We start from the raw sequence: 9143 nt of genomic DNA, 5'->3' as shown, positions 1-9143 counted from the left end.
GGACACGCGAGCGGAGGGGGGGAAAGAGCGTGGAGAGCACAACACTCACAAACCTAACCTCCAGCTACAGCTGCTGCTACGGGCGCTCGTTCAAGATACCGGAGTATGTTGTTGTCATAATGTGCCGAACGATTATTCATTACCAGCCCTAGTTTGGGGAAATGTGTCCTTGTATCCTTGTATGCATGACAGTAGTACAAACATTGCTGCTTTTGGTGTTCAGGCAAGCACATCTGTTCACGGTGCTAGGCTACATCACGTAGCATGCCAGACGGACCCACCAAAGATGCGCACACATGGAACGCAGCTTTCTATGAAAACACTGCGACCTCACTACAAAAGTACAGGTTGGTTTACCCTCAGTTACTTCGTCATGTCATTGATTGTGTCTCCGTGTTAAAGTTGTAACAGCATCTCATTTGTTGTGACTCCATGGATACTGTGTCTGTTTTATCATAGGCACACAGAAAACTGTGCTGCACTGATGTCGGTGTTGGGACCTCAGCTGTAAGAGACCTCGCTTGGAGGAGGGAGAGGACAACCCAAGTTGTTCAAGTATGGACTTCGGAGAGCCACAGGATGCTACCTATGATCCTGATGACTCGATCACAGTCTTGACTGAGTCAGCAGATGTGACGTGAGTGACTCAATATTTAATCTAAACATTTTAATAATCAGATGGATTACCATCCTACACTTTTTTAGCTGTTGCAGCCTTTTGGTGAAATCTTTGTCTAATAATTACATTCTAATAGAATGGAATCTTCCAACCCTGTTCATAAGACACCCACATATATTGTCTATGAAAACAGCCTCCTGGAGCTGTTTGAGGTTTGTCCTCTGTGTCGGTGGGGGACAGATGTAATATATAAGAAGGGCGAGTGCACAGCAAAGCCGGTGAAAGCACTTGCAATCTTCCATGATTCTCACAGGCTCTATTTAAAAGCCAAACAATGTACAAACAGTATGTGAAACATAAATAACATATCAATTAACTGCTGTCTTTAAATCGTCTTCACCATTTAAAGACCATTTATTTATCGTCTTCACGATAAATAGAATAATATAATTATAAAAAGATAATAATAAATAATGTCCAACTTTTCCCCCCAATTTGTATTACAGATTACGTGAATATCCTGTTGGACCTCATCTTTCACAAGGTTTTTCAGGACCCGGCCCCATATGTAAATGAGGTGCTGAAGATCTCAAAACCTGAGGATCTCTCTGCTAAGTATGAGAAACCTGACAAGCAGGAAGTTATAGCCAGCTATGTGTTGAGTTTCAATCAAGGGCAGGTCTGAACCCTGTATAACTTCCCTGAGCATCAGGGAACACTCTGCGTATCTGGAGCACTGAGCAGGAGGGCAGGACCACCCTGATTCTCCGGCCCAGATGGCTTCAACACCAGCTCACAAAGCTTCTGTACGCCAAATACCTGTAACGGCTGAGCAAAGTTCACATTGTATTTAGAGAATAAAAGGTGACACACAAATATAAAGTTTTCCTTTGTTTACAGTATGTCTACTGATGGCACAAATTGTATTTTGTAATCAATGTTTTTATTATACTTGGTATTTTCTCTATTTATTACCTCTGTCCCAGCCAGTACATTTAATAACTATGATTAAAAAGCTCTGTGGCAATCTTTCTGACAATAAAAGTTTATAGAAACAGTTGTGTGCTTTTAGTGTTTGATATGTAACATGTCAACAATTGACACGTGTAAGATGAGCAGTTAGCAAAGTAATACAGAGGGAAAAGTAATTTATGTATTTTATTACATATTTGTATTGCAGAAATGACTGATATCATGCATAAAAAAAAAAAAAAAAAAACTTACTGCTCTATTCCTCTTAGACATAAAGGCCCATAATCTGCCCTATAGATGTTGAATGCATTCTGTAGTGAGAACACATTTAAACACACAGGCTAATTAATGGAAGTAAAAACGTTATGTCCTACACCTCCATGAGAGGGGGGAGGGATGAGAGGGATGAAAGGGGGTGGGGCCCTCAAAACGGGTTGATCTGAGGAGGTCTGTTTTAGACAGAGTAAAAAGGTGCTGTTTTAAATTATCCTTGTGGTATTTTTACCAAAAAATGTTACAGATATTTCATTAAGACCCCAAGGAACCATATCAACTGTGGTGAAATGGGCAGAATATGTCCGCTTTAAATACATGCATTAGATATGTGTGTTTACACTATATAATTGTATGTGTATACTTATTCATAGAGGGCATATATTCTGAGCGCACGCACACACACACACACACACACACACACACACAGATCGTGGAGGGGCTTCAGCTCTGGAGGCTTACACTGCTGCAACTTTTGCGGAGAAATGCACTTAAAACCCCGGATATGAGTTTATTGAGCAACGGAGGTGGCAACGACCGGCACCGGTGCGTGCAGCTCGGGGTGCGGGCCACAAAAGTTATGAGGCGCAGCTCTCTCCCCCCCTCCTCCTCCGCTTCGCCGCCCGGGCATCACAGGAGATGTTGTCCGCTGAGCGAGCGCCAAAGCACGGCTACAATGCAGCCGGAGACCAGGACTGCAGTAAAGTGAGCCGTCATCTGGGAAGCCAGCCGCCACTCGGGTTTTTGTTGCGCGTCTACTAGTGCCTCATACGGTAAAGTGGTAAAGCTGTTTCACCCAAGGGGCAACATCCTGGGCTGAGCGATGAGGCCGATACGGAAGTGTAAAAACCTGCAGTTCACTGGGTGGCCACTAGAGGCTGGCTCCAAGAAACAGAAAGTCCCATTGACTCCAGTGTTAAAATGCCCAACTTTAGAGCAGAATTAAACCTGTTTACAGCATGGTTCAACCTTTGGTTTTAGTCTCAATCGCGAGGTTCTTTATTCATGACAACTCTGAGGGGGGTGAATTTTTTTCTAACTCCCCCGTTTAAGCGATATTGAGGTTTAAAATTACGCATAATTAGGGGCGTGGTCTATTGATTGACACCTGGGCACAGGCTCCGATGCGGCCACAGCCTTGTCACTAGCCGCTCGTTAGCTCCCCTCAAGCCACCTGCAAGCTGCTTGGTCCACTCGTACCTTCATGTCGGCGGAACCCCGTCGATTAACTCGACACAAACCATGGCTGGCTGTGCAGTTCATTGAACTAACAGACCGTCTCACAGCTCTGTTGTCAAGTTCTTCCGGTGAGTGAAAATCGATTTTTATTTAATTCATATATTAGAAGCGTAGCAATGATTAGCAGGTAATGTTGCTCACGATGCATGGCTTGTTAGCTTATGTCGAGATTAAGCTAATGTTGTTTAAGCTTGTGTTCACCGCATAGCCTGTAGGTTCCTCTCTGAGCAGCACAGCCCGATGCGGTCCTCATGCTACATTATGGAGCGTGAATGCTAGTCACAGTAAACCGGTGCGCACTTTAGACATAGTGGAGAAGTGTTTCAATGTAGACATGGGGATAATTAGTTACAGCGATCAATGTTAGTGCGTCATATAAAACTACTGCACACATATGTAAGCCTGGTCACAGGAATGAAAGCTTAAATGATGTTATATTATCTCTTTAGCATGAGTTTTATTATCGAGACTGACCCTATTTGTTAATGTTAAGGCTATATACATCTGGCAAGGGTAGTTGATAATAATAAGTTATTATATTTATATATATTTGTTTCACTAGATGATGTCATCTGTGGTTACAGTGAATACTAAGTTTGTGTTCCATAATTGTTCACTTTCAAACTCTATTAAACCTATCTCACTTGTGTTAGAAACGTGAATATGGCATGAAATAGTTACTATATGAATATGAAATAACTTAAAGTATAAGTGTAACAAATAGGCCCATAATAACACAAAGAGGCAATGCAACAGATGGATTATGTGAACTGGGATATCTAAAAAGACTGAAGTTATTGACATTTTATTGTTTGCATATACATAGGTATGAAGATGGTAACCTGACAGATATTGTTTTTTACGAGGCTAGACCTGTGGGTGATCAACATGAAGAGACAGAACTGGATTCCGAGCCTCTGCAGTCAACACTTGAGCAATGACAAAAGGGTAAACAGAAATGCTTTAATAACTTCTGAGAAATCAAGCAACTTGATTGTTACATAGCAACTACAATATTACCATGAACTGTGTACTGTACATTTCTACTCTATTTACAATGAATTTTGTAAAATCAGCGTATCACATATCGGTGTGTTTTCGAGTTTTCCTCCAGGTGACTCAGACAGCCTGCACCAGTGGATGTCCAACAGGAGACACCAGACAGAACAGGACTCTAACGAGACTGAACACTAAGTTTCATCACATATGCACTGACTCCAGGTACAGACCTGTTTTCATACCTTACAAACAATTGAAGCAAAGATAATGTGGAAGAACTCCATACTGCATTGTCTTGGTAGTGCACTGTTTAATTCAAATACAGAGTTGAATATCCACAGAATTTTTTGGACAGAAACTTTGCTCATAAGTAACACTTCCTATACAATAATGCAATTCTTGTATGTCTCCTGTCATTTTATTAGGGACGGACGAGCCTGAAGGACTCAGCTGTGCTGACGGTGTTCTGTCTCTTATGGGGAATTAGAAAAATAAAGCACTGGGTTTTTATTTAAGTGTATCAAATCAGATTGTAAAAGATAATTTTTTTAACCAACCATAATGAATATAGAAATTAAATCTATTATCCATGATACATAGCAATGATTGCCAACTCTAGACAGTTGCAGGCCATCTTTAGTTGAGGGAGAAAACGTGAAGTGTTGGGCCGATGAAGCTTGTGCAGGTCGTCCTCGTGATGACCAGCCTGAAGCTGCCGATCTCCATCATGTTGCTGCTGAGGACAGATCCGGTGCTGCAGTGCTTCATCTAATGAAAAGAAGAAACTCATTATAAAATAATGTCTTATGTTGTGTATGTTCCAGCAAAGACTGGTTCTTACAGTTTATTCTGTGTTCAGCACCACAGATTTCAGACAGAACCGATGTACTGGGCTCTGGGTTTGTACCCTCATAGTTGAACCACATATTGTAAGTAAGTTTGGATCAAAGTGTCAGCCAAATGAAATGTAATGTACTGACAGAAATAAAACATAGTACAAGTAGATAAAATGTATTTCTACCTCATCTGTAATATTCAAGGTGATAAACTCCCACAGAGTTGTTGAAAACAGTCCACATAAAGTCTCTCCACTTCCCTCTGTGGAAAAATAATTATATAATTAATGAGAACTGTTTACAACACTGGTGTGGAGATTATAATCATATCTAATCTGTCCAATTCACTCTAAAATTCCATAAAAGGCTAAATAAACGAGGTGGGAATGTAGGATATACCAGCCTGTATCAGCACATTTGTGAAACATAGTTACTATCACATGCAGCTTACACATGTAGTGTCCTGATATTAACTTATTAAAATCAAGTCACAACTAAACAAACAACTCTAGTTAACTTGCTTCAATCTTTTCATTAGATGTGTTAAATAAACGGTAATTTTTATAACAATAACATGAAAAACCACTTGAGGCATGTAAGCATATGATTATGATGATAGATAAAGCATAGGTTTTGTTGTTGTAGTTTCAAGGTTACTTACCTCTAGTGAGTTCGTAAAGATCGCGACCAGCTACAGCACAGCGCTAACCGGTTAGCAGCATCGGGTAGCATGTAGCCTAGCTCCTTAGCACTGAGCTAACCTGGACACGCTGAGCTGCGCGAGCATCGCTCGGCTGTCAGTCTTCACTCGCGCTCCTCCTCTTGCCCATTGATTCGTTAACCAGGACCGAGGAGGAGTAAGCACCGGCAAGATGGCGCCGGGGGAACGCCTCCTACTAGCCTCATTCTCACTATGCAGAAACCAATGGGTGACGTCACGGACCCTCTGTCCATCTATATATACACACAGTCTATAGTTTCACCCAACCATGCTGTTTTACCGTAAAGCCACAAGTAGACACGCAAAAAAACACAAGTGCATTCAATCAATCAATCAAAATTTATTTGTATAGCCCATATTTACAAATCACAATTCGTCTCATAGGGCTTTAAAATTGGTGTGACATCCTCTGTCCTTGACTCTCAGCAAGAGTTAGAAAAAACTACTAAAAACCCTATAGTCCACAGTCATTGTCCACTGCCGCTTATTAGGATCCATCATCGGCCGCCGCCTCGGTCTTGGTCCACCACCATTATATGATGCCAACGCGACACAGGATCCGCCATTACCAGTACGATCAGCCCGCACGATATAGAATCGACCATACTGGATCAACCATTGCGACCTCTGATGCGCAATCCACAAATCGTAATCAATGGTGCGGCCACAGCGGGCCCAGATCTGCGGGTGATAAAGCAAAGGGACTCGGGGAAGGGGTCAAGTCAGTAACATGTACTGATGACTTATGACTTCGATGAAAAAGGGATGAAGAAGAGGAAGGAGAAGCTAGAAAGAGAAGCTCTGTGTGGCATGTGTAATAAATTTAGAACATAGGAAAAGTAACGTTTTGCCACACTAATTATCTCTCACGATAAGCTTTATCAAAAAGGAAAGGTTTTGAGCCTACTCTTAAACGAACAGATGGTGTCTGCTTCCCGAACTGAAAGTGAGAGATTATTCCACAGCTGAGGGGCTTGATGGCTAAAAGCTCTGGCTCCTACTCTACTTTTAGAAACTTTAGGGAAGACAGGTAGGCCTGAATTCTGGGAGCGGAATGCTCTAGTGGGTTGATAAGGTACTAACAGCTCTTTAAGGTAAAATGGCGCCAATTTATTCAGGGGCTTGAAGGTGAGGAGGAGAATTTTAAATTATATTCTAGATTTTGTTACGCCCCTGGTCTAGGGGAACCCAGAGACATAACATAATGGTGCTTCTCCCATTCTCCCACTCCCAAGCAGGCCAGTGTCACCAGGTATTTTAGTTACACTTCAGAGGGAAAACAGGCCAAAACAACAAACAAAAACAAGCTATTTCCCTACCTTCCTGCTACAAACCAAAAATGTTAACAAAAAGACAAAAGCTTACATAACTACTAAACCAGGAAACACAGGAGAAAAGGGTAAAAGAAAATGGCTTCTCCCTGCTACAGGGCTACCACACACAGTTTTCTATTTTCATCCATACGCAAACAAAACAATAATCCATCCGACACAGGTCCAAGTTGGTTGTGGGAGAATTGGTGGAGAGCGGAAGACTGCAGTAAGTCAGTGGTTCAAATAGGCTCCCCTCTTCCCTCTGGCCAATCCTGGAGCAGCAATCAGGTGGCTCACGCCAATCAGCAGGTCCAACCTGCTAGCAATCAGGCACCCACACACACACACACACACACACTCACTCAAGAAGACTGCTCACACTCTAGAAGTAGGAACAGAACAGTCACATATATACACAGCCAGGGTCGTAACAATTTAACCAGAAGCCAGTGAAGCGATAATAATACTGGAGATAGGCTCACTTTTCTTGGTTCTCGTCAGGACATCTGCTGCGGAATTTTGGACAAACTATACATATATACAGTAACATTTCTTCTTTTTTCTAATTTACTGGGGACTGCTGCAGAGGTAGCCCATACCTACCACACTGTAAAGCATGGTTTAAGCCAGGGGTTTTCAACTGGTTTTGTCCAGGGGACCACAATTCTGACAAGAAAGTAATCCGCGGCCCACTGATGTGCCTACGTGTGTTTGTGTGTGCGCGCATGCATGTGGATAGAAGGAAGTTTTAACATTTGGTTTTTCCATGTTGGTTTTATTTAAAAACCTCAAACAAATCTAGCTATATCTACTTAACAAATCTAGAAAAATCTGTGTACAAAACAACGAAAATGGTTGATTTTCAGTGCTTAATAATTGAAAACAAAATTAAAATGCAGTTTGTAGTTGAACTGCATCTCAGAACCATATGTACGTCAATTTATAACGTTCATGACTTAAATGTAGCTGACATGTTGAGAGAACGTTATAGTAACGGTGATCAATAACAATCATGGTTTGTGCCAATTATAGGGGCGTGCTTAGGCCCGATTTAAGCTGGTCTATTAATTCTGTTGGGAGAACTGATACTGGATAGACGTAAGTGTTATAACTCTCCTAAGAAATTGTTTCACAACCAGCGAACGTGGTAAAGTTGACTATTATTGCAATTAATTGGTTGGCTATAATGCCAATTTATTTTTCCTATTACAAAGTATTTGTTTTTCGCTCTTTTGTTTTATTTAATATTTTCATCATTAATTTTGCCCTTTTGGGCCTTCTTTTTTGGAAAATAAAAATTCCCATCGCACAAACTACATCTCCAAGACCTCCTGAGAGTTTTTCTACCTAGCTCAACCGCTCTTCTACATCTACCTTTAACACGCATGCACAGGGGAAAACTCCTGGCAGTTTCTAGCCCCAAGCCGGTTTCAAGGTTCCCCTCATCACCTTTATATTATTTTAGACATATTTCACGATATTCAAGAGTAATCTGGAAATGTGTTGAAATATTAAAGTTAATTTCGCGGACCAACAGGGTGCCGCTGACCCCTGGTTGAAATCCCCTGGTTTAAGCTATAACTCAGCTGAATGTTCTATGAAGCTGACTCTCAGAACACTGAATGACTCCAGCATTGCCAAGAAGATGTCCTTTGGGAAGACAAAAGCTGAGGCAATTGTCACAGATGTCCAGTCTCCAAAGGCTATAGAGGAGGTGGTCAAAAAATGTAAAAGTGGTGGAAATCCAGTCCCATTCTCTCTTCAAACCAATGCTTCGAATAAGGGAAATCGGAAGATGTTTCCCTTGGCCGTGCAGTTTTTCACGCCAGAGGATGGGGTAGTCAACAAGGTAATAGATTTCTTTGAAAATCCAGATAAGTCTGCACAGGGAATACTGGAAAAAATACAAAGCTCTCTTGAAAACACGGGTCTATCCCTAGATCATGTTTCTGCATTCAGTGCTGACAACGCAAATGTCAATTATGGCAACCACAACTCAGTTTTTACAAAATTGAGAGAGGCCAACAGTGAGATCCTTCGTGGTAACCGCCATGCACATATTGTCCATAACACAGTGAAAAAGGCCCTGGACAAGCTCTCAGTGGATGTGGAAAATATTTGGGAATTCTGTGATGTTGAATTCCATGAAATCCTGCGCCATGTGGTGACAA

General features: G+C 41.6%; 1 long non-coding RNA gene across 1 annotated transcript; it reads left to right on the top strand.

The window, feature by feature from the left end:
• Window positions 1–215: 215 nt before the first annotated feature.
• On the top strand, window positions 216–810 carry LOC133961304 (uncharacterized). The gene is made up of 3 exons (XR_009921978.1): window positions 216–347; window positions 460–637; window positions 756–810. It is a non-coding gene; the product is annotated as an uncharacterized LOC133961304 (long non-coding RNA).
• Window positions 811–9143: the final 8333 nt, after the last annotated feature.

The sequence above is a fragment of the Platichthys flesus genome, chromosome 9 (genome assembly GCF_949316205.1).
Source record: "Platichthys flesus chromosome 9, fPlaFle2.1, whole genome shotgun sequence".
NCBI classification, from domain to species: domain Eukaryota; kingdom Metazoa; phylum Chordata; class Actinopteri; order Pleuronectiformes; family Pleuronectidae; genus Platichthys; species Platichthys flesus.
This window is presented reverse-complemented; position numbering and strand designations above follow the sequence as displayed.